This window comes from Ambystoma mexicanum, chromosome 11 (genome assembly GCF_040938575.1).
Source record: "Ambystoma mexicanum isolate Mex_15411 chromosome 11, UKY_AmexF1_1, whole genome shotgun sequence".
Lineage (NCBI taxonomy): Eukaryota > Metazoa > Chordata > Amphibia > Caudata > Ambystomatidae > Ambystoma > Ambystoma mexicanum.
In genome coordinates this window covers 698,466,198-698,493,815 of record NC_090934.1, presented here as the reverse complement: position 1 = coordinate 698,493,815, position 27,618 = coordinate 698,466,198, and positions in this window count along the sequence as shown.

Genomic DNA, 27,618 nt, shown 5'->3' with positions numbered 1-27,618 from the left:
GCTAATAGTGTTCCTGAATCTTAGAGTGGTGTACCTTTCCATATTCTGTCTTTTTCCCTCCCTTTTTCACAAACTTATTGGAGTGCCATCTACTTAAGCGCTCACCTCTGTATGAAAATAAGTGGTGTTTTACAGTGACTTATCTGATAAGGAAAAAGGGATGTATATATCATAATAGTAACTGTGTTTAGAATATTTTACAATACGAGTGCTGGAGTGTTTTCAACAGTGTGTCTTTAAATAAATAATTATGTACTTTGATACCAAAGCTCTGGTCAGTGTTTGCTTGTATTGTTGTATCTGAGTGCCTATTGTGTATACTTTGCATACTGCCTAACTCTTCTTGAGGGAAGTCTGACTGCTCAGCCACAGCTACCAGGTAAATCTGGTTGGTACAGACTGCTACCAAGTGGGTTTACTGCCAACACCTGTAGTCTTAAATCTTTTTCAGTGTTCCCTAAGGGAACTGCACAGGTTTCTGCCTAACACCTCTTTTTGATTTTCTGACTCCTTTATCCTTGGGTTTCCCCTTTGACTTTGGCTCAGCCTTGGACTTGGCCAGGGCAGCTCTTGTTTGTGACCTTGTGCAGGGTCTCACTGCTGTATCCCCCTCAAGACCTACGTCTCTGAGGTCATTACCCAGCAGGACCTTTCCAGGGACTGGCCTCTGTATGCTCACATTAATCCTCACTACTGTGCCATTGTTAGTTACATTTACAGGCATTACGGGAACTTGAGAGGGGGCCATCAGGTAACTTGGTGGGCATCAGGGGAGCTCTGGCAAGCTCCTCCTGGTTGACCAGTGTGGCATCCACCACAGTTCTGCTGGCTCCCCTATCGCTAAGGGGAGTAGTATCTACTCCACTGTTCAGCACACTGTCTTTAAAGTAGAGCTTGGTGTTGTCAGTTATACTAGCATAAGCTTCTGAAACTCTTGGCTCCCGGGAACCCAGGGAAACAGAACGACCTCAGATTCTATCCCACTGGGGAGGAATCCGAGGAGAAAGATGCCCTTGTGATAATTTCTTCCTCCTCATAGGAGGCGAAGGCCAGACTCACAGAGTGGACGCCCACGGTGTTGACCTTACATCTGGGATCCCCCTTCACATGGTCACTTGCTCCACAAGCCACACAAGATCCACTGGGTCTGTGTAAATAGGGAGGCTTACTGTAACCTAACCTATGCTTGGGAGGGTTACTCCCACTACTCTAACTGTTCTCAGGTGACATACCCTTTTTAAACATGTTATGGCAGTTCTGAGAGGAAGATATTTCAGATCCCCCACCCTTCTTATCTTTGTGCTTTTTCCCCTCCTCCTGCTTAACAGAAGCAGGCTTGTCCTTATGGGACACTCTGTGTGACACCCATACATCTGCTGCAGTGGCTAACTTCTTAGGATCAATCTCCTTAGAGTCAGCCAAGTGCTGCTTGAACAAAAGCAAAAATATGTTAAAGCATGACTAAATACACCATACCCTCAAAGTTGGTGACCTTGTATCCTTCAACCCAACCAGTCAAGTTTTTAAAGGAATCAGCAGCATAGGAAACCAAGTATTACCTTATTTCTTTTTGTATTCTTTGAATCTTTTCAAGTATTGGGCAGGAGTCTTCCCAAACTTTAAGGCCAGAGTTTTCTTCAATTTCTTAAAGTCTTTTCTGTCAGCCTTTGACATATCCATAATAGCACTGCAGCCAGAATGGGGTAGTTGATTGAGCAACCATGCAATCTTATCAGCATCCCCTACTTCTTGTACCTCACATGCATACGCAAATACAGTCAACCAGTCCATAATGTCATTCTTGTCATCATATACACTAAGCAGATCTTTTGGAAATCTTGGATGAGAGGAGGGGCCAGACCCATTACCAGACCCTCTAGTGGAACCATTGGTGCTTTGCAATCTAGCAAGCTCCAACTCTCCTTCTCTGACTGACCTCTCCAAATCCAGCTTTGCCATGCAGAATTCAAGATCCTTCTGCTTAAACAGCAGCTCTTGCTTCTTGAATTCCAACATGGCCTCGGCCCCAGAGCTGGTCAGTGAAACAGATGACACATCATCATCATCATCATCATCTTGGCTTCTCTCTATAGTAGCACTAGTCAATACATTACTGGTACTAGGGATAGTCCCAGTACCTTCTGCACTATCATAGGAGGGCAAAGCCAGAATCCGCATTTCCTGGCAACAGCAATATAGGATAACATTTTTAAGAACATGAACATGCAAACTACCTATGGTCACAACAAAGTTAAAAAGAGTCATATATCATATTTCATTTAAGTTTCCATTTCAATGTTTCACTTGCCATAACATTATCATTTCATAGTTTGGAGGTTAATCCCCTCCATTATTCATTATTCATATTCCTAATAAAAGCTGCATTACCAGAAATCTCATAACACCATTCTCAATATCGATAATATGCATATACATATTTCACTAGAGTAAACCCTACGAGGGCCTATAAAGGACAAAAAAACAGGAGAAGGGGTAATAGGAATGAGTATAAAAAAAAACTCGAGCCATAAGGCCAATCTCTGTCTCCATTGAGCTGTATAATTTGTGGACAGTTGTTAGTATAGTATCATAGAAATAGGACATGCCGCAAGGTAGTAACAGTGAATGTTAACATAAATGGGTAGCTACGTAGGATCTTATTGAACCTGCACATTTACAGTGCAGATTTTATTCAGTCACAGACATACACTTTGCTGCCACCTTCCATATCCTATGTAGAGACATACGAAGACCTCTGGGGCCTCATTACGAGTCCGGCGGTAGCCGTGCTGGAAAAACCAGCAGGCTGCCGCCGGACCCGTAATACCATTCCGCCTCCGTGATTGCCGGAATCACTGGGGCATTACAACCCCGGTGACCCGGTAATTCCGGAAGCGGAATTCTGTAAATCCCCATCATGGGATGGGGACCATGCAAACACCGGTTCCGTCTATGACAGAGCCAGTGTTTCCATGTCTGCCTGCAGGCGGGTGGTGTTAATCCCGCCAGGTCAGACCTGGCGGGAGTGACACCTCCTGCCTGCAGGACTCTGAATCAGCCGGTCCAGAAACAACGGTGGCAGTGGTTTTACCGGCGGTTTCCAGAACGGCAGGGTTGTAAATTGAGTGTATTAATACACTGTTTCCAAAATATGAGGTCCTTGATTGTGTACTGGTGGACAAATCGACCTAGGTGGACTATATAGACTTTACCCAGGCAGGGACATTCAGTCAAGACATGCTTTGCCGTCTCAAGCTGATCTTTGTTGAGACAAATGCGGCAGAAGCGTTCCTGTTCCACTACTGCACGTGCCAAACCTACAGCTGCCAATACTGGTAGATAATTAATCCACAGCAGGAGAACAATTCTTCTGAGACAGAGGGATGAACATAAATTCAAATAGGGCTGGGCTTTCTTAAATTTATATAATACGTCAGTCACAAATGTCTAACTTTTCAGCCGGCCCAGGTAACAAATGTTTTCGTTCCAATCCCAGAGATCGATATGTTTCCTCAGGGAAAACCTCATACTAGTATAATCATTCCCCCAATTAGGGGTCCAGCCTATATCATCAAACAATGAATACATACTCTTACTCAGAAGGGATTTCTCCTGTTGCCTACAATCATCATTGCCCATGCGTATCAAGAACGGATTCAAGGGTGCATTCATCATCTTGATATAGAGTTGAGCTCTCTTTTTCAGGACCTGAGATTTTAGCGACATAATACTGAGTTCCAATCTGATGATTGCCATGGGTATGCAATTAGGCAGACCCAGCAGCTTTCTCCAAAATCTTCCCTCCACCAGTTGTAGCCATTCAACTCAATCTCAATCAGGGATTCAAGCCCGTATATCACTGTGGGTATCAAACACTGAATATACAGCTGTCTGACCCCCCACAGTGAATACCCTCCTCTTCTTTTGGGTAATTGGGACATTAATGCAGTCAACTGCGCCGCCTTCCTAGTAGGACTCTCAATGCAGGCACTATAACCCTTATCAGAATCAAATTCGACAACGAGATATTTATAGTAAGGGGCATATGCGATCTCCACGACCTGAACATCAAAGCGAGGTCTGGCAATCTTTCTGCATGCAAATAACATCAATAGAGTTTCATCTCTATTAATAATCAGGCCATTAGTACCGGCAGAAGCCCACAGTGCCTGTGCTGATCACTGGATACACATAAAGTGTGATCTAGCATCACTAAATCGTCGACGTAGGCCAAATCTGTACAATGCATAGTGCCGATTTTAGGGGGACAATTGTGAATAGATGCTAAAAAAGCAGGGAGGTCTGATATAAATAAATTATACAGTAACAGTGCTGTAACACATCCCTGCTTTACCCCACAATCCTGGCTAATAGATCCTGTCATAGTTCCCTTAGCATCCAATCTTAAACACACTGAAGTGTTTTTATGTAACAACTTCAAATAATACAAAATTCCAGTAGGACAACCTATGGGTTCTAATTTGCGCCAAAGAAGCTTCCTACAAACCGTGTCAAAAACAGCTTTGAGTAGAGCATACAGTGGTGGACTGCAAGGTCTGCGTGCTATGGTAACCAATGAATCGAAAAGGAGTACATTATGTGCAGTGGAATAGTCTGACCGAAATCCACTTTGGAATCTGTCAAGAATACCCTTTTGATCCACCCAAATCTGCAATTCTGGCAGAAGAAGTGAAGCAAAGAGCTTCCCCGAACAGTCCAGCATAGAAAGTAGACGTTAGTTACCAGGCTCGGTCTTACTGCCCTTTTTGAAGACCAGGATTAAAATTGCCGTTTGCCATGAACTAGGTATCTCCATGTCTTGGAGCACCTTATCAAAAAGGATTTTAAGTAAACAAGACCAGAAACTGGGGTTGCTCTTAAGAACTACATTGGCTAACCCGTTAGGCCCTGGAGCCCTTGAAGATTTGAGATTCTTAATTTTCATTGCTAAATCTTCAGCGTTAACTATAAAGGGAGGGCAAACGGGCTTAAGATCAACAGATATAGGTAGATGGGGAGGCTTGGGATGTTTCGTTCAATCAGAAATGACTCCCATATATGTGCACTTATGGGGGTTAATTAAGGACTGCTCCCTACTTCCTTTTGCCACTCCCAACAGTGACCAAATACTACGAGTATTACCACTGCACATTGTTGTTACCATCTGCTGCCATAAGGCATCTTTACTAGAGTGTCTCCACTGTTTAAGCCATTTACAATATTGATTTTTAAGTTTTCTAGCTTCCTGAGAATATGAGGCAAAGGATCGAATTGCCAACTTGGCTTTCCGGAAGTCACCCCTTAATTTACGTTTGGCGTCCCTAATAGTTTTATCACACACAAGACCTGCCTTATTTTCTCTTAATGACATTCTGGCCTTAGATGTAGCATAAGACCCGGAGAAAGATGTTATCCACCTCTCAATATCATCAGTGGACATTTCTGCTCAAATCTAAAAATTTAAGGTAATCAGATGGTTAATATCTCGATTAGCATTAAGGATATTTCTCTCGGAGCACAGACATCAAGAAAGTAGAACCAAAGAAAGGTAAGGTTAATACAGTAGGGGGTCAAAAAGCAAGCCTAGGCGAAAGAAACAGAGTATATAACCAATAACAGAAGAATAAGCCAAACACAAGTCCAGAGCAAGGGAAGCCAGAAGTACAAAGAAGGAGGATCTCGTGAATATGCAGGACACTTTACCACAGAAACATCGCTCAGGAGCCACAATTATCTATGAACATGCAGACATTTCTGTTCCTTTAAAAACTTCACAGTGTAATCAGGAAGAATGTGTCTTCCAAGATTCTGCCAGAGATTGCCTATGAGGATCGAAAGACATACTTAGTCTAACCAGGTCAATTTAATAACCATTCTCACCCCCTTCACATTTAACACACATTTAATTCATGGAATTAATGTGCGCTGCAAACGGGGGCGCAAGCGTGAAAATTGCACCGCACGCGTGCAAAAGCTGAGCAAGCAGCCGTTTGTCGATTCACGGAAGGTGCTGCACGTGGCTGACCTCAGATCTGCACTGAATCCACGTGTGGCGCACACGTCATTGTGACATCCCGAAGGCTGTGCCCGAGACGGCCAGTGAAGGCGCACACAGGGCAGCGCACACACCCAAAAGGGGGCAGAACACGTGGGATGGGGAACAACACATGAAAATGGGGCCGTTACGGGGGAAGTACCGCTGCTATATCCTCGCAACGCCCACACACGCGCTAACAACACATTCATGGAATCGAACAGGGGAAGCCCGTGTGCCACAAAAGACGCACTAATCCGGAAACACGTATGCCAGGCGGAAGCTGGCGTAAGCGCCCCTGTGCAGTATAAAAGTGTGCGCAAACAACAAACAAGCTCATACCGCTACAATGAATATACCGTTCCTCGCAGCAGTGGTTGTGGGACACCGCAGGAGGAGGAGGATAGCCAGGCCCCGCATTTATTTTTACCCAGGACCAGCCTTTTTGGGATGCCTGATGACCAGGTCTATGGCAGGTACAGGTTTCTACCCCATATCATCCTAGACCTGGTCGTTGAGTGGGAGGATGACCTCACATCACCCACCCTGTGCTCCCAAGCACTGAGCCCCTTGGAAAAGGTGCTCAATGTACTGCATTTCTTGGCCACTGGGTCATTTCAGCGGACAAGTGCCATAGTTGGGGGCGTCTCACAGGCCACGCAGTCACGCTGCCTACACCAGGTGTTGGCGCTCATGACTGCACGCCCCTCAGTCCGCAGGCACATATACATGCCCAGAATACCTGCAGAAAGGCAGGCCCTGGTCCAGGACTTTTACGGGTTGGCACACTTCCCCAAAGTGCTAGGTGCCATTGATTGCACCCATGTGGCTCTACGTCCTTCTAGGGCTACTGAGCACATCTATCGCAACCGTAAGCACTGGCATTCCATCGATGTGCAGGTTGTATGTGATGCCAAGGGAATCATCACCTCTGTAAATGCCAACTATCCGGGGTCCAGTCATGATAGTTTCATATTCAGAATGTCACCCCTAAACCGGGACCTGGAAGCAGGGAGGCATGGCGACACATGGCTCATTGGTGAGTACAAATGCCTCTGCACATGCATGCATGTCACACACAGAGAAATGGCAAAACCCAACTAATCACAACCATTATCACCTCCCCAGGGGACAGTGCCTACCCTCTGAGCACCTACATGATGACGCCAATACGGATCACCACCACACCACCCGAGGTAAGATACAACACAGCCCATATTGCAACCCCGGGTATAGTGGAGCGCACATTCGGAGTGCTGAAGTCACATTTCCGCTCCCTTGACCGATCTGGCGGACAGCTGCTATATGCGCCCCCAGTAGTGTGCAGGATTATAGTGACAGCATGTGTCCTGCACAACGTTGCAACCCGGCGGGGCGTGCCGGTCGCCATGGTGGTGCCCCCACATCCCCAACCACATGCACAAACGCTGCGCATGGGAGGGAAAAGGGCATGTGGCGGGGCAGCCCGTACCCAGCTTGTGAAAACATTTTTCACCTAAACTCCCACCCCTGCGGAGTGCACACAGGCCTGGCACATACCAGCTGACAATTGATGATGACAAAGGGACAGTCAACTGTCACAAGCATACCACCCTGAGATTGTTTCCCTGGAAGTGCTACATTGTGTGCATCCCTAGCAAACAGACCCCATGCTGTGTCAGTAAAAGGCACACATTCATGCTGCATGAAGGACTAGCCCCCTTGCAAAAACACACACCCAAATACTGGTGTGTCACCCAACCCCTCCCAAATCCCATCTCACCCACCCGAGACATCATGGCATGGCATGCAATGTGAAAGAAACCAAATAAATGCACAACACATGACACAACTGTCACAAAGTGAACCGTCACAAATGGAGACAGGCCACAAACGATTACCTCTCACCTATGAAAAAGAAACAGCACACATGAACATATACTTACCAGCATGACAAAACATGAATACAGGACCCGACAGTAGCAATGTCTGACAGTAACCAATCACAATAGTCCAAGTGTGACAACCTGACAAAGGCAGCACATCGACCCCTCCCATCTCCAGTGTGTTGGTGGTAGATAAATGTGGCAGGGTACTGCATACAACATGAACAGCATCTGCAATGGAGACAGGCAAGGATAAGACATGAAGAAGCTACATGCAAATATGCATAATGACCAATATCTAATATAATATACAAATCAACTATGCAGTGGAGAAATCATCAGTAATCCCCACTAGGGGTGTATACACAGTTTGGACTACAAACTGGCCACACAACTGATGGAAGTCCAATGCCTCTTTGTAAGTTACTGTCACACTGTGCCAACCTTGCGAGCCCATGTAAAGGGGAAGCAAGAGTGGCATATGTGTCTGGACCCCAAGCCTCAAGCACAAACACAGGACAAGCCTGTATGGGCTCAGCTGGAACACACAGCGGATGCCTATGGGTGCCACACAAAGCAACACACTGTAACATGAATGCACAATAGACAAAAAAGAGGAAAAACAAAAATAAAAAGTCGAAATCAAAAATGGCCGTGGGTCAACCAGGGGGGAGGGACCACCCAGGAGGGAGGAGGTGCAGGGTGCACCCCAGCACCCACATGCGTGGATGTTGAGAAAAAAATACCATCCATGGGCTAATGGCCTGCACGGCTACCCGATAGTGGGAGAACTGCCGTCGCTGTCGTCACCCTCTGTTGCTACATGAGAAGGTGTGCGTGGTATGGGAGGCAGACCACGCAAAGCCCTGGCATGCTCTTCCATGGCAGCAAGCATGCACGTTTGAAAGGTTTGGTTCTGCAGGATGATGGTCCAGAGGTCCACATGCAGCATGTCACGGGTAGCACAGAGGTCTGCCTGCAAGGCCTCACGTGATGCACGGATCTCCTCACGGGTTGCCTGGAGCTCAGCTGAGATTGTGCGTTTTAGCTGCTCCAGCTGCTGTTCTGACCGTGTACTCTGGGACACCTCAAGTGCACCCAGAGTAGCTCTGAGGGAGCTGTTTTCTTCCCTCAGGGCATCCCTGTGGGCCCAGGCCTCTGCAGATATGGCTGTGCACAGAGCCTGCAGTTCAGCCCGTTGGTCCCTGTTGGCGGCCAACATGTCCTGCCTGGTGAGCAGCACGTGGACCGTGTTGCCTGCTGCTGGAGCTCCACCTGCCTTTCGGTGGGGGAATGGAAGTGGCCACCCTATCCACGGCCTGAGCCATCATCTCACATGAAGCCCCCTGTTGTGCTGCAATTGCATAAATTGAGTTCTCCCACACAGTATTGCACGGTGGCGCACGGCCACCACGTTGCCGGACACGACACCTGTTGGCCCCAAGGTGATGTGCACCTTGCTGTGCTGGCAGTGCCTGAGGCTGCAGGACTGCATTCCTCCTTTGATCTGCTGCCCCAGGAACAGGAGCAAATATTGGGGAGTGTGACCCTGCATCCGTAACCCCCACAGGCGGACATTCCAACACTGAATGGGCCATTGAGGGGTCTACCCCCAGTGCAGGTGCATTGGACAGAACAGCATCCCTGCCAGAAACACTCACCTGCGCCAGGACATTTGTGTCAATGTCTCATTCAGCACCTGAGCCATAGAGATCATCGGATGTGTACCCAGAGACACCCGAGGACAGGATGGTCTGTAGGACCAATGGATTTTCGTGCGCCACCACCCCACGTCCTCCAGTGGTGCTTGGTTGGGGCTCTGAGTACTCCTGCCCCTGCGCCATCTCCTCCTCCTCCACAGCATCTAGTGCCTCATCACCTGCAGTAAATGAAGAGAAAAGTCATGAAGACACGCATGAACAGCATAGCTGACACACATAGGAATCACAATGTACACATCCAATACATTAATCAGACATGTCACACATGACACAAACTCCGCCATGCATGCAGTGGCAATGAAATGGAAGGGGACCCTGAAAGCAGACACTGATGACTCCAAAATGGAAAAGCAACACATGTGCTGCATGGTGAATAGCACCTGCATCACACATTAGCCTGTGAGTGGCATGGACCATCCACAAACATGACACATGCCAGCACACAGATGGTGACTCAGAGCTGGGGTGAAGTGAGCTGCAGCTGCCCCTGCAGCCTCCTCACCCTGGCTACTCGGGTCAGCAGATGACATTGTTGCCCCAGATCCACGTGGCCTAGTGACAGCAACTTTTACCGCCACCTGTGGCTTGGACTTCGTGACAGGGAAGTCGGCCTGTGAGTCATCCCGTGCCTGTTCGGTGACCAATCTGGGCCGGGCTAGCAGGGCCTGAGCTGGGATGGTGTCAGCTGCATCTCCCTGACACACTGGGGGGGGCATAGGTGTCCCTGAATGGGCCTGGACACACTGCCCGCTTGGGCCACCCTGCCCATGTTGGCCACCACTGCCACCTTGGCCACCCTGGCCACCCTGCTCCTCCTGGCCAAGTCCCCTACCGCAGACACCTCTTGGAGGTCGGCCACCTTTGCCTCCCTTAGCACTTGGTCGCCTCCCAACCATGGCACTGATGTACTTGTGCGAATGGGAGGTGCAGAAAACAATTGTCCTGGGCAATTGGGGTGAAGGTGGCAGGGTACTAGATGGAATAGGTACCCCTGTGCTCTTGTAAGGCTGTCTGCGACCCCTGGGGAAAAATGATGGGTCACGCAGCGCTCAGGCACCCCAAAAACAAAAACAAACATGCACGCAACCCCTCGGTAGCCCACGTGCGTGGAATGAAGGACCTGCAGTACGCTGTGGCACCCAGAAATACAAAAAATGCGTACACGTGGTACACACAGGCTACAATGACCTCTGAATGGGTACGCGACACACGGGGCAACCACAGTGGTAAAATATGTGCGCGACTCACCGTCTGCCTGGAAACTGAACGGAAAAAAGACGCACGTGTGCACGTTGGCAACACCCCCGCCAAAAGAAGAATTGAGCTCTGCCTTAGTAAACAAGGAGTACACACTGCAACAGTTCTAAAGTAATCGTGTGTCATCAGACAAGAAGTACAAGAATCACACGCTCGCTCTCCACAAAAAACGCATACAAGAAAATGGCGTCCTACGCGGACCTTTAACCTCTGCGCACAGCAACGCCTATGCGTGCCACGTCACTTACGCGCTAAGGGCCTTTCCTCGATTTTCATGCAAACGTGCTGATTTTCACATGCGGATTCACTCTGCATCAAGCTGGCCACGCAACAACACACAGAAGACCACGCTCCTGCCCAGATGGGCATTTTCCTGCCCCCCTGAGCCCTGAGCAGCCTACTGTTAGGCAGAATCCTGTGCAGTGCCCTTAGGGACCACTATACACAATTAAGACTACAAGTTCACCTTTGGTACAAGCCTGTACTACTATGTTAAAGTGGTAGCAGTAGCGGAGCAGCCAGGCTTATCTCAAGAGTATATTAGCAGTAGAAGAGATTACACAAAGGGACCACAATTACTGTGACTCAAGCAAACACTGACTCAAGGTTTCAGGTAAAAGATATAAGTACATTTATTTGTTATGAACACAACACTTGTATTAATTCAAAACCACACGTAAAATACACTACAACCAAACAATTCACTTGGTACAGTATAACTCAAGGTAAGTACCCTATGTTTTAACGGACCGGTGTTGTGAAACAAAAGACGTTATCGGGAATACATATGCGATCACTTTTTGACAGTAATGACAGTTCGGTCTTACTAAAGGTACGCATATCCACGGCAAGAAATGTTACCGGGGCAAAAACACACTTAGCACCTGAATTAACCAGAGAGAGTTGGGGGTAAAAATCATAGGCAATACTTTTGTCAGGGCAGACAGAATCAGAGAACACTCGTTGACAGAAATTCAAGAGTCAATAGGCCAGAGCCAGTGTCAAGTGGAACCGGCTTCCTGTTGTCGAGGATCACACAGTCGGACAGTTCAAGATTCAACGTTGCCAGGAGTACTTAGATATTGTCAACAGAGAAAGCAAAAGTTATAAGAAGGAGGGAAGACAAGGGCAAGCCTTGGAGGAGGAAATGGATTCACCCTAGCTCCTCGAAACAGAACACAGTACCTTATTCAAGGACGAAGCTGGTGCCACAGCAGTTGTTCCTGGTAGTTTCCTGCAGACCCACGGTTCCTGGAGCTTCGTCAAGAAGGAGAACGTCTGGAGGGGTCTGCACCACACAGGGATGAAACCGGCAGTGAATAAAAGGTGCGCTCCTTAAAAACAGGAGAGGCTCTTCAGATGGCTATCCGGACCGCTACAGCAGTGTGCAGCGATTTCGACCACAAAGAGGATCCTCTGGCTGTGGAAGGTGAGCTGGTTATCCCCACTAGGCTCAAGGGAAGAAGACTGTGGACTGGATCTTCTCTGGTCGTCGAAGGGTAGATAGCTCAGGGCTGCAGCAGGGCTTCACCGGGACGGGATTGTTGCAGCAGCCGTCGTTTTCTCCGCTTCTCTTCTGTTCCTTGTAGTTCCAGTGCCGACTCTGACTTCTAGCCCAAGAGTCTTGGCTTTTAATGCGAAAATCCCCCATTCACACAGCCTGGCTGTCAATCACGCAGCAGGGGGGTTGTCCAGCCTGGCCAACCACCTCAGCCAATCATGGCAAAGTGCGACTTGCGTTTCCTACAATACCCTGTGCAGGGGGTGACTACAACCCTCCCTCACATTCAGCCCACCTAGACACCCAGGCACCTAGAGGAGGGCTTCTTGGCAGAAGCCCGCCAAAAGACAGTGAACAAAGAAGGCAAACCTGGTTTGCCGCACAAAGTAAAACACATGAAGGACTTTAACAAAAAGAAATGGCGAATAAACCCAACCGGAGCAAAAAGAAAGAGTATTTGGTCAAGCGGGTTTATGTTTGAGTCTAATATAATAGCCTAAAACAATACCACGTTTATATAGTATAATCGCGGTAGAAAAGTTAGGGTAGATACCACTCCCACCAGCCAAGTCTAAATGATAAAAGAGCAAAACAATACTCTTGGAGTTACAGTTAAACAAGGACTAAAGATTAACACTTTCCAAGGACTCCATGTAACATGGGGTGTACTGGATCTGTGGTTATATGACTAAGTAAAGTAAATGGCAACTTTACCCTTTTCTGGGGGACTGTAGGCAGCCTCAGAAATGGAGTCGGGGGGAGTCTAAAAGACAACCCTGTGTCACTGCACTGAAGGTGCTGTGTAACATACAAAAGAAGGGGGCTACTGAAGTGGTGTACTCCAGAGTCCACAATCACAAAAACAGATGAAATACACATGGCAAAACACAGGTAAGAGTGGGAAACAGAGGTACACTCTTACCAGGTGAAAAAAATTAACTCCAGAAATCCAGCAAAGCTGCTGGGGGACTCACTAGGTAAGGGAAATTAGCCATTGAATGAGAATTCTCCCTAACACCTCCCACAAGCCATCTGCTGCTGCCTGCCTGCTGGCCACGTGCCCTGCTATTTGGTGCCTGCACATCACCCACCTGCAGGGGTCCAGTTGCTGCAACCACCGCTGCTGGAACAGAAGACTCCCGACTGCTGTTTCATCGCTCCACAGCCAAGCCCCAGTACCCAGTTGCCCACCCACACCTGCCTCGGGGGTTGCCATGTCGGGCCAAACTCCATCTGGGACCAGTGGCGACCCCCCGGCAGAGAGGCAGAGGGCTGCCAGCTTCAATGCAGGAGAAGTTGGCATCCTGGTGGAGCAAGTCCTGGTGCATTATGATGCCCTCTTCAGACGAGCACGCGCCGACAAGGATGGATGGGAGAGGATCTGGTTGGACATCGTGGGTGCCATCAATGCCGAGGGGGTGGCAACCCACGCCTGAAACACTTCCATAAGCACTGGGAGGACTTCAGGTCCAGGACCCTCTTGGACGCAGTGGATGCAGTGGGGTGCCGGGTCCTGCTTACCACCGACCAGATGAGGGTCCTGGAACGCATTCACCCAGAGCTTCACTTCCAGGTCCTCCAGAGGCAGACCCGTCTGGAGTCGATCGGTAAGTGGGTATGCGTACTCATTGGACACAGTGCATGTTGAGGTGTGCCAGGAGTGTGCAGCTTGGACATATGTCTGACATGGCCCATGTATGGATGTGTATGTGCAGGGACATGACCATGCATGTGAGTCCAGTCATGTGTGATGCACATCAATGGTGTATGTGTTCCAAAGCATGATGCACAACTGCATGTGAAGATGCACACATGTTTGCATGCCTGTGTATGTACTCAGCCATGTTAGGTGTGTGACACATGGATGTTCGTCACGCCTTCATGTACGTGCACGGTGTATATGTGTGTGTGTCTGTTTGGGGGTATGTGACTGTGAGAAGCCATGGATGCATGTGACACAGACATGTAGGTACCCGATTGGCAGATGTGGCATAGTTGCAGATGATTGCACTGTGACAGGTGGTGGAGATGTCTGGACCACTGTGTGGACCACACCCCACCCCCAGTGGGTCCACACAGCCTCCCCTCAGCCACGATCTACTATGAAACAGACGATCAGGCCGGCTCCAGCCTCACCATCACCACGGCTTGGCCACCTCTTCTCTCTCACAATTATGCCATACTTCACCTCCAGGATCCCCTCATTACAAGTACTTATTCACTGCTCCTCTACCCTCAGATTGGCTAACCAGCCCACCGCCCACTAAGACTGGGAGACCACTACTAGGCGCTACAATCCTATACAGGATCACCTATTTTTGGCCTGGTAAGCAACAGCACCTTACACGCTACATTACTTAGCCTACCCAGCATTTTCTCATTCTAACCCTTTCAACCTTGCTTTCCCTCCTTCCCCACCCCGCTCTTCTCTCCTTGGTACCCTGACATCATGGTAACCTGCCTAATGGAAATTTGCCATATGCTAAAAATGTCTAAACTGTACTTGCCTAAATTATATACATGTTTTGTTTCTTACTGTCAATTGCCCTGACTGCCACCCCACTTCACACACCTCCACCCTACTATGCCATGTGATCACTGTCATTATATGTAAACTGCATAATATGAATGAACTTATATTGATGCGTCGATATGCATTCACAACTGTTACCTCACCACACCACTCATCACAGCCTTGATAAAGACTACGGTCGAAACACGTTGGCTTTTCTTTTCACCTGTACCTAGCATGTTTACTAGGTCCTCTGTTTTACATGTGTAACAACATTAAAACCTTTCACTGATGACAATAAGTCAGGAGTCTGGCTCCTCTATTACAATACCTTTGAACTATTTAAACTCACGGCTACAACATATGGTTATCAACCACCCACCAGCGCCATTAACCAACAAGGTTTGTCTAACCATCCAGTCTCATAAACGTAACCTCATAAATGCTACCTAACCCAAAAAATCGACCAAATACCGACATTCAGCGGTTTTGCAAAGACAATACGGAACAGATTTACTCTGTAGCACCTTCTCTGGTAATTCCGAGACATCCCTTACCTGATAAATGCCCCGTAGGTTGAACGGAAGGAATTCTAACAGACTAGATCCTGACCGCAGGCTTTGAAGGCACTCCCTGTGACGTGAGTCTTATAGAAGCTAACCCGGAAGAGGTAGCCTTTGAGGCTGCGATAACGGAGAGTCTGTTCGTTCGAATGGGAGGATTGAACACAATGAGCCACAATGCCAAATCGCTTTAAACAAAAGTCTCAGCCAGGGTCAGTTGCCCTTTCCACGGCTGCACCAGCGACACGTTGCTAGGCAACGCCATCTGCATAACAGCAGATGCACATCCGCTGGCGAGGCGGAAGCCGGCCCACTGCTGCTAAGGCCCGCGGTGCAAAGGCCCTGTTTTGCGCCTGTTTGTGCACTGGTCTGCGCCGGCGCCAGGCCCCTATGACCTACACCACACTGGTCGTACCCACGCTCACCCACACGCGTCACACAGGAGGGGGCTGGAGCACTTCTCCTACACACGCATTTACGCTCAGGCTGGAAGGAAACTAGCAGCTTGGCCCTTCGCGGCATCACAAATGTCGGAAGGCTGTAGGGCAGGGATCCACCTACTGCAACTGCCTCGGCACATCAGGAAAGTACTGTCCATTGCCCACAATCTTGCTTCACTTAAAAGCACCTCCAAGATGGCCACAATATAACTCGCCATTCACCTGAGTCCCATAGACACTGCATAAATGCCCCCGCATACCTGATACTACTCATATATGGTCACGGTCCTTCCTGCCTGCATTGCTGACTTTGACACTGCCTCTCACTCATGGACAACAACCACAGCTGGGGCCAGGCCGCCCACACATACCTCTCTAGTCACCGATGATCCAGGTGAACCCTCAATACATAACTAACCTACCGCATTCTTGCGCCTATTTGTGTCTCGCGATTTTAAGCGAGCTCTACTGCCTTATTAGCTAAAATGCATTTTGAACATACCCGTGTCTGCCCTACTAGCCTTATGCTTATCTGAACAAACCTGTGTCTCTTTTATTTAGGCTACCTCCACTGCCTTGTTAGCCAATGCATATTTGGACTTACCTGTGTCTCTCATATTTAGGCTACCTCCACAGCCTTTTTAGCCAATGCATATTTGAATTTACCTGTGTCTCTCGTATCTAGGCTACCCCCACTGCCTGTTAGCCAATGCATATTTGAACATACCTGTGTCTCTCGTATCTAGGCTACCTTCACTGCCTTGTTAGCCAATGCATATTTGAGCTTACCTGTGTCTCTCGTATCTAGGCTACCCCCACTGCCTGTTAGCCAATGCATATTTGAACATACCTGTGTCTCTCATATCTAGGCTACCTCCACTGCCTTGTTAGCCAATGCATATTTGAACTTACCTGTGTCTCTTGTATCTAGGCTACCCCCACTGCCTTTTAGCCAATGCATATTTGAACATACCTGTGTCTCTCGTATGTACGCTACATCCACTGCCTTGTTAGCCAATGCATATTTGAACTTACCTGTGTCTCTCGTATCTAGGCTACCCCCACTGCCTGTTAGCCAATGCATATTTGAACATTCCTGTGTCTCTCGTATCTAGGCTACATCCACTGCCTTGTTAGCCAATGCATATTTGAACTTACCTGTGTCTCTCGTATCTTGGCTACCCCCACTGCCTGTTAGCCAATGCATATTTGAACATACCTGTGTCTGTCGTATGTACGCTACATCCACTGCCTTGTTAGCCAATGCATATTTGAACTTACCTGTGTCTCTCGTATCTAGGCTACCCCCACTGCCTGTTAGCCAATGCATATTTGAACATTCCTGTGTCTCTCGTATCTAGGCTACATCCACTGCCTTGTTAGCCAATGCATATTTGAACTTACCTGTGTCTCTCGTATCTTGGCTACCCCCACTGCCTTTTAGCCAATGCATATTTGAACATACCTGTGTCTCTCGTATGTACGCTACATCCACTGCCTTGTTAGCCAATGCATATTTGAACTTACCTGTGTCTCTCGTATCTTGGCTACCCCCACTGCCTGTTAGCCAATGCATATTTGAACATACCTGTGTCTCTCGTATCTAGGCTACCCCCACTGCCTGTTAGCCAATGCATATTTGAACATTCCTGTGTCTCTCGTATCTAGGCTACCCCCACTGCCTGTTAGCCAATGCATATTTGAACTTACCTGTGTCTCTCGTATCTAGGCTACCCCCACTGCCTGTTAGCCAATGCATATTTGAACATTCCTGTGTCTCTCGTATCTAGGCTACATCCACTGCCTTGTTAGCCAATGCATATTTGAACTTACCTGTGTCTCTCGTATCTTGGCTACCCCCACTGCCTTTTAGCCAATGCATATTTGAACATTCCTGTGTCTCTCATATCTAGGCTACCTCCACTGCCTTGTTAGCCAATGCATATTTGAACTTACCTGTGTCTCTTGTATCTAGGCTACCCCCACTGCCTTTTAGCCAATGCATATTTGAACATACCTGTGTCTCTCGTATGTACGCTACATCCACTGCCTTGTTAGCCAATGCATATTTGAACTTACCTGTGTCTCTCGTATCTAGGCTACCCCCACTGCCTGTTAGCCAATGCATATTTGAACATTCCTGTGTCTCTCGTATCTAGGCTACATCCACTGCCTTGTTAGCCAATGCATATTTGAACTTACCTGTGTCTCTCGTATCTTGGCTACCCCCACTGCCTGTTAGCCAATGCATATTTGAACATACCTGTGTCTGTCGTATGTACGCTACATCCACTGCCTTGTTAGCCAATGCATATTTGAACTTACCTGTGTCTCTCGTATCTAGGCTACCCCCACTGCCTGTTAGCCAATGCATATTTGAACATTCCTGTGTCTCTCGTATCTAGGCTACATCCACTGCCTTGTTAGCCAATGCATATTTGAACTTACCTGTGTCTCTCGTATCTTGGCTACCCCCACTGCCTTTTAGCCAATGCATATTTGAACATACCTGTGTCTCTCGTATGTACGCTACATCCACTGCCTTGTTAGCCAATGCATATTTGAACTTACCTGTGTCTCTCGTATCTTGGCTACCCCCACTGCCTGTTAGCCAATGCATATTTGAACATACCTGTGTCTGTCGTATGTACGCTACATCCACTGCCTTGTTAGCCAATGCATATTTGAACTTACCTGTGTCTCTCGTATCTAGGCTACCCCCACTGCCTGTTAGCCAATGCATATTTGAACATTCCTGTGTCTCTCGTATCTAGGCTACATCCACTGCCTTGTTAGCCAATGCATATTTGAACTTACCTGTGTCTCTCGTATCTTGGCTACCCCCACTGCCTTTTAGCCAATGCATATTTGAACATACCTGTGTCTCTCGTATGTACGCTACATCCACTGCCTTGTTAGCCAATGCATATTTGAACTTACCTGTGTCTCTCGTATCTAGGCTACCCCCACTGCCTGTTAGCCAATGCATATTTGAACATTCCTGTGTCTCTCGTATCTAGGCTACATCCACTGCCTTGTTAGCCAATGCATATTTGAACTTACCTGTGTCTCTCGTATCTTGGCTACCCCCACTGCCTGTTAGCCAATGCATATTTGAACATACCTGTGTCTGTCGTATCTAGGCTACATAGATTGCCTTATATAGCGGTCTGCCGCTCTGCACCCTACCCCACTGCCCGCTAACTCTGCTCACCATGAGTCACCCACACGCAACCAGCTCACTCGCCAACAACCAGCCCGCCAGCCGCCCCCCCACCTTCCCCACCAACATTCCCCCACTTACTTTCTACCCTCCTTCTTCACTAAAAGCAACGTCACTGCTACTGACCCCCCACCTAATAAAACTTCATACCCTAGACCTACCAACATCAGGAACCAACTCCTGGGACTCTGTTCCAGACGCCCTAGCATTATACACCAAACACCACCCAATTTACCCACTATCACAGAATTATCCACCCCCACGACCGAACTATCTGCACCCACATCAGTTGTGGTGCACTCCAACCCCACCTCTCCTGCCCTACACAACCCCACCCCCTCATCCCAGACCCTTCAGTGTGCCCTTATCACTGCTAGATCCATCCCGACCCATGCCACCGAAATTCATGAACTCCTTATCAATCTAGACCTCGACATTTTAGCTATCACGGAAACCTGGCTCCACAGCGCCGCAGGTCCAGCCCTCAACCTTGCCATCCCTCAGGGATACTCCATCATCAGGCAAGACCGCCTCTCCTCAACAGGAGGTGGGGTAGCACTAATCTTGAAAGATTACCTAGAGGCCAGACAAATCACTTCCAACTTGGGTGAAAGCATAGACTCCCTTACCGTATAAATCGCCCTCTCTCCCAATTCCACCATCACCATCAACCTCGTCTACCGCCCACCTGGCCCACTACTGGAGTTCCATGAGAACCTCCTACATCGTTTAGCAGAAAACCTAAAACTCACCTCCAAAAGCATCCTCTTAGGTGACCTTAACCTAGGTTACAATGACAAAAAAGATAAGCCAGCCAAATCTCTCGCATTAGCCCTAAAAGAACTAGGCTTTGACCAAAAGATAACTACACCCACACACAACAAAGGCCCCACCCTTGACTGGGTAGAAGACCACAACTGCCACATCGACATTAGCTCCATCACCCCGACCCCCTGGTCTGACCACCACATCATCCACTTCTTCATCCCAGCTGCATCCAAGACCAAAAAGCCCAACCCGATCCCCCTGCCCTCGCAAGATGCGCCAAAAATCTTACCAAAGATAAGATTATACCTCACCTCAGCACACTCACAACGGACCTTAAGTCCTCCGACCCGTCAGTGCTAGCAGAAATCTATAACACCATAAGCACTGCCATAGACAACATTGCCCCATTACAGAATAAAAAAGCCAAAACAGTGAAACACTCAAACACCTGGTTCTCATCTGAACTCAAAGAACTCCGCACTCAAAAAAGGAAAGCACTGAATACCTGGCAGAAAACACCCTCCCCAACTACCCTATCCTCCTACAAAAATATGACCTCTCAATACAAGAAAGCCATAATCCTAGCCAAGTCTGCCTCCTACAATGATAGAATTGCTAACGCAAGCTCCGAATCCAAAGAACTTTTTGCAATATTCAAAGAACTCTCTACACCAGTTACCAAGTCACAGGACATAGTCAAAGACCAAACCTGGTGCAACTCCATACAATCTGCACTATTGAACAAAATCGAACTCCTACAAGCCAAAATCAAGGTGCACTACAAAAACCTGTCACAGTACCCCGAACCTACCACCACGTCTGACCACCAGCACCACCCTAGCCCAGTGCCCCTCCGAGTCAAAGCCCCCATAACCCCTTTCAAATTCAGGGAAGTAACAGAACAGGAAATCATTGAGATAATGAACAAGATCAAACCCTCCAATTGCAAAGGAGACCCCTGTCCAGCCAGCCTTATTAAAGACTGCACTGAAACACTCGCCCCTTTCCCAAATCCTTCATTAACGCCTCCTTCAATGCCAACACAGTTCCAGACAGTTTAAAAGAAGCCTGGGTACGCCCCCTTCTAAAAAAAACCATGCTTGACCCAGAAATTGACAATAACTATAGGCCCATCACCACCGTGCCTTTCTTGCTCAAGATCCTGGCTAAAGTTGCCTACACGCAAATCCAGGAATACCTTGAAACTAACAATATCCTAGGCAAAAAACAGTCAGACTTCCGACCAGGTCACGGGACGGAATCGGCCCTACTCGACCTAAAAATACAACTTGGGGACATCATGGACAAAGGCAAACCGGCACTCCTTCTCCTACTGGATCTGTCCGCCGCCTTCGACCTTGTCAACCATGATAAAAAATGAAGCTCATTTTTCACCAGAAGCGATCTCGTGGGTAGCCTCATTTCTAAATGGCAGACTCATGAAGGTCTTCTCAGACACTACCTCAGCCACCCCCACCATCATCCACTGCGGCGTCCCTCAGGGCTCCTGCACCGCTGCAACTCTCTACAACATATTTACCCTTCCACTTTTCAATGACCTCGACTGTCGCAATATAGCGTACACTAATTACGCGGACGACACACAGGTACTACTCCCACTAACTGGGATCTATGAGGAAGATGTGACAGCCCTAACCAAAATCTACAAAGCCATCCAAACATGGATGGCTGCTAATGGCCTCTGCCTAAATGGGGATAAAACCGAGATCCTCATAGTAGGGACTAGCGAAACTCTCAACAAACTCCCCCCTCAATACAAATCCTTTAACATCGATAACTCCATCATCACAGTCTCCAAGACTGTCAAAACCCTAGGTGTTCACCTAGATGCCTCACTATCCATGTCCCGCCAAGTCAATGCCATAGCCTCCGCCTCAGCGCTGATCACCAAGGTGATCAGCGCAATCAAGCCGTTCCTCTCTACTAAAAACTGCTTATCCATTGCCAGGGCCACAATAGGTACCAAACTGGACTACTGTAACGCCCTTTTTCTAGGCACCTCTATTAACAACTTAAAAAAACTTCTAATCACGCAAAACAACGCGCTCCGGGCTGCGCTGACCATTCCCAAAAGGGAACACATCTCGGAAGCAAGAAAAAACGCCCATTGGCTACCGGTAAAGGAACGCATACTCTTCAAAGCCCATGGCCATCACACACAGATGCATTACTTCAGACGCCCCTTCCTATCTCTCAGAAACAATTTCCCTCAACACCTCAAACAGACCTACCAGAGCACACTGCGCCAACCAGATGTATGTTCCCACGTTCAAAAGAACCAGAGCAGGGGGGTCCAGCTTCCAACACCTCACACCCAAAAATTGGAATGCCCTGCCTACCTCACTAAGGAATGAAAAATCGTACACCAGCTTTTGAAAAAATCTAAAAACCTTCCTATTCCGTTAAAGTCACAGAACTAATCTGCACAGTTATGCTTGCACTGTAACCCTAGCAAGCTCTACCACTGCTATCTACTGCCACATCCTATGCTATGTTTACTCTCAAGCCTTCTGTAACTGCGCCACGATGCCTCAGGGCAGCTCTGTGCGCTTTATAAATGCAAATAAATTAATTAATAAATACCATAGTTGAACAGGAGTTCCGTCCACCATGTGAAACTCCCAGTTTGCAGATCAAGCGAACCCGGTAATTTAACTATTTGAATTGATGACGTATGTACTAAGGATGTTTGAAGTTTGAAGTTTAGTTTATTTGTAAAGCGCAAACCAGGCCCAGGGGCAACCGGGCGCATACTCTTGAAAACAGGTTACAGTAACAGTTTAAATTTACTCAAATATACACAATATACAGCAAAAATACCATTTACAGATTATACTACAAGTACATTAAGGGGTGTATATACACATAACTTATATAACACGTGGAAGGCAGGACAGAGTGAGGGGCCTCATAAGTCATGAGAGAACAGCCAAGATTTGGCGTTGTTCTTAAATGTTAGAAACAATGGTTCGGTTCTGATGGAGGTAGGCAAAGTGTTCCAAAGTTTGGAGGCTAGGACAGGGAAGCTCATACCACCCGCTTTTTGGAGTTTGAATTTAGGCAGGGTGAGGCTGTGAATTTGGGCTGATCTAGAAGGTCGAGAGGAGGTGTGGAGTGTAAGGCGAGAGGAGAGGTAGGGTGGGGCATTGTTATTCAGGCATTTGTGGGTCAAGGCTAGAGTTTTCAGGGCAATTCTTTGTTTTACCGGGAGCCATCGTAGATCAGATCTGACGGTGGAGATGTGGGATCGTCTCGGGATGTGTAAGGCTGCCCTTATGGCATTGTTTTGTACAGTTTGCAATTTATTGAGGTTGGACTGACTGGTCCCTAGGTAGAGAGCACTACAGTAAGTAGGCCATAATGAGTGTTCTGGCGAGGGTGATGCAGTTAAGAGCGTTTAGAAAGGGTCTGCAGGCGGTGATAGGTTTTCAGGTATAGGCTGAAGCTGACCTTACTGCGTTTGTTTGTCTGTTCAGGGAGAGCGTGGAGTCCAGATAGACGCCTAAAGTTTTAGTGTATTTGGAGACCTTGATATCATTGCCGTCGATGGTGAAGGACTTGTAAGTTTGATCTAATTTGTTAAGACGATGGCTTGATCCTAGTAATACAAGCTCAGTCTTTTCGTCATTAAGGCAAAGTTCGTGATGTGCCATCCAGGCCTGAATGACCAGGTAGACATCATTCAAGGCTTTAGTGTCTGCTGTGTAATCACCGGTGATGGGAATGAGTATCTGGGTGTCGTCCGCGTAGTTGGTGTAAGAGACACCCAGATAGTCAAGCACATCGAAGAGGGGCTTGGTGAATACGTTGTACAACGTAGGGGACACACAAGAGCCTTGAGGAACGCCACAATGAATAGGGCAGGGGTCTGCTGATGCTGTAGGTGAAAAGACCCTCAAAGATCTGTTGCTCAGGAATGAATGGATCCAGGCATTGGCGGACCCTGAGAAGTGGGCCGCAGATTTAAGATGTTTGCAGAGTATTTGGTGGTTGACCAAATCGAATGCCGCAGAGAGGTCAAGGAGTAGGAGTAGTGCTAACTTCCCATTGTCCTTTAGTGTCTCCATCTGGGTTTTCAAATCAATCAGGGCTGATTCAGTGCCATGTTTAGGACGGAATCCTGATTGTCTTAACCCCAGAAGATTGTTGGATTCGAGGTAGTCTTGAATCTGCAAGTAGGCTGCACAATCCAGGATCTTGAGCAGAAACGGGACCATAGTGATTGGTCTAAAGTTGGTTGGAATGTTAGGGTCAATGGAAGGTTTTTTGAGAAGTGGGATTACCCACGCATCCTTAAGGTTGTCCGGCACTATACCCGTCTTGAAGGAGGCGTTTATGAATGCTGTGATGAAAGGGGCTAAGTCGTGAGATGCTTCCTTGATGATAGGTGCCGGGCAAGGGTCACCTTGGCAGTTGGACGGTTTGAGGTTATTTATGATTCCTTCTACTTCAAGGGTGGTGAGCGGGGAGAAAGAGAATGGTTTATGAGAGGGATTGGCTTGGTGAGAATTAGGTATGGGTGTGGTCAGTGGTTGATCAGACTGTAGGGATTTTTGTTTATCTGTAATTTTAGTTTGGAGGGTGGCAATTTTACCCAGAGTGCTGTCTGAATATTCGTGCACCAAGTACTATCTTTGGTGCATGAGTCAGGGGGGGCTGCAGGTGTCTGAAGTTCCTTAAGAATTTTGAATAGTTCCTTGGTATTCGACTGGGCTGACACAATATGGTTGTTGTAGGAGTCTTTTTTAGCCTGTAGTAAGGCTTCTTTATAGTTAAGGGTGGCTAACAGAAGACCGTCCTTATGGGTGTCAGAAGGGTGGCTTTTCCAACGTGACTCTGCAATACGTTTCTCTTTGCGTAACACTCTGAGCTGGGGAGTGAACCACGAGTTGAGGTGAGCACATTGTTTAGGCCTCCTAAGTTTGAGCAGGGCAATAGAGTTGATGGCTGCAAGCACTGACTGGTTGTAGATGTCGGCTAAGATAGTAGGGTCAGAACAAGTGTCAGGAGCATTATTAAGGGTGTGAAGGATGAGGGGGGAGTAGTTTTTCCGTGGTTATGATCTTTTTATTTCGAGTGAGGGTGGCTGGGGCGACAGGAGGCGTGGGTAGAGAGGCTGCTTCAATACTAAAGGTGATGATGTGGTGATCAGACCAGATGCATGGGGCGTTTGAGAGTATGCGGATCTTGCAGTTGGTGTCACTAAGCCAGTCAAGGGACCGCCCTTTGATGTGGGTGGGTTCCTGTATATGGTATGAAAATCCTAGATCTGTTAGGGTGTTGGCGAGGTCGAGGGCCGTGGAATCATTAGGGTCTTGGTAGCCTAGATTAAATTCACCAAGGATGATGGTTTGAGAGTTAGGTTTCGCTTTATCAAGTACTAAGGCAGAGATGTCATCCACAAAGGATGTAGGAGGACAAGGGGGTCTGTATATTAGGTGGATGGCGACCGTTTGGATGCAGTGATAGACTTACAAGCCAACAAATCTTACTTGTCACTATATGATGTCTCATCTAATTTGTCAGAATCAGCAATAATGTTCGCAACAGACCCTCACGAAAATTCAATGTTGGAAGTCTCATATGCAGCTCCTACAGCTAGAAAAATGCACAAAAGCGACAATCATAAACAAGTGTCTTTTGAATCAAAGAATTCATTAGGTCTGATTGAGAGTACTCTAAATGCCATGAACATGGCTGTTTCTTCCTTGCTGAAACTATTTGAAAAGCTAGATTTGAAATTAATTAAAGAAGAAAGGCAAATAAATAGAATATTGAGACGGCATAACTCATATAATGTAAAAACAAACAAGCATATCGACTATGATTTTACCTAGGGCGATGATAATCCATGTCCATCCTTCTGCCATCAACAAACCAATACCCTCCCCAAAATAAACAGAATGGAGGGCCCTATTGTAGAGCCTTGTTTACCTTTAATTGACCAAAGAATTCAGCCCATTACAATAGAACCAACTAAAAGCAATACTATGTTAAATAAAACTATAAACCTGCCAAACAATGAAATTATGAAAATAACTGTAGAACCTTCCACACGAGCATACATGATATTTACGGCTCCCACTTCTACTAAAACCAAAATTACGAACAAAAATGGGAATCTAAGAAAGAAAGACAAAAAATATAAAAACAAAACAGTAGTAGTATTACCAATTGAATTCCCTCGATTGCAACAACAAATGAATAGGAAGTCTGCAACACGATCTGATAGCCTTACTAAAGAGAAAAAAATAATCACTGCTAGCGACATGAGTTGACAAATGGTCCCGACTAAAATGGTGCCTTCAGTAGACATACAGGATGACATTTGTCTAGCGGTAGAACAATTTATGCTGTCATATAAAACATTTTCGATAACAACTGCTCAATTACCTTGCTCCCACAAAACAGAACAACAACATGAGCCTGATAATAATCAAACTAAGGTCATGCAGCAACCTTCACAATTGCACATATCTGATCCAAAAAACGTACCCATTTCGAATATAGTACTTCCATCGGAGACAGGAACCAGAGCGCAGTCCATACTCCATACGAAACGAAAATTAAATGAACATTACTCAATTATTGTCCGCTGTAGACCTGCTCCGTATCCGAGCTATGATTTAAACAGAACTAGCATTTTAGCAATATTTGCAGACGTACCTGCATTAGAAGATGTAAGCTCCATTGATATGGAGCAGGTCGAATGTATTGACAGGCAGAATTTAACCATCTCAAGAGTATGGTTGCGATCTTGTGTTGTGTTAAACACGCTTTGGTTGGCGAAAGCAGAAATCTTTGCTTTAGGTTTTGAAATTTGCTTATCATCAACTACTATGAACAGTGTGCCTACTAGAGAATATGTAGCAAATGAACATAACCATCATCTTTATGAGAAGTCAAGAGTAGGTGAACGCTGCACAATCATAGAGCAACCAATATCTAAAATGGCTTTTCTGTGCTGCAAATCTAACACGTAACATGAACTAAAAAATGTGAACCCATATCTATTCATAGTAAGTTGGAACACTAGAGGGTTCACCCATTTACTAAATAATCAAGATTCCAAATTGGAGCAATATGATGTAATTCTACTACAGGAAACATGGCTAACTGCTTGTCCGGTGTGGAATGATTTTGATATTTCACTTCATCAAGCGAAACAAGGAAATAAGGGTCGACCTAAGTCCGGATTAATGATTGCCACTAAAAGAAGTTCCAATATTACAATGGACCCATGGCTAACCCCCAACCTATTCACGCAACTAGTGAAAATAAAGATTGGTGATATATTTATTGCTTTGATAAATATATATTGGAATTAGACTGGAATTTCTGATGACCAGTTTCTTAGTGGGATCATAGCAATATTGGATATGATTAACTTAACTCCCCAAATATCACACATCGTATTAGCAGGTGATTTAAACTTACACCTTCTAGACAAGCTGATTTCTTTGATCGAGACAAGACTTATCAGATGGAATGACCTGATGTCTATGGAGAATATGATTATGGTAAATGGTGCTGTAGAAGGAGACATCCCACAACAAAAAACTTGGAAACAAGGTAATTTAAGCAATTTAATCGATTATGTTTATATTGATGCTACACTGTTCTCTGATATAGTTGATTTCCACATACTTTTAAAGAAATTGACCACAATTTACTAACTTTGAATATGAATCTTTTTAGAAAAAACAAAATTTG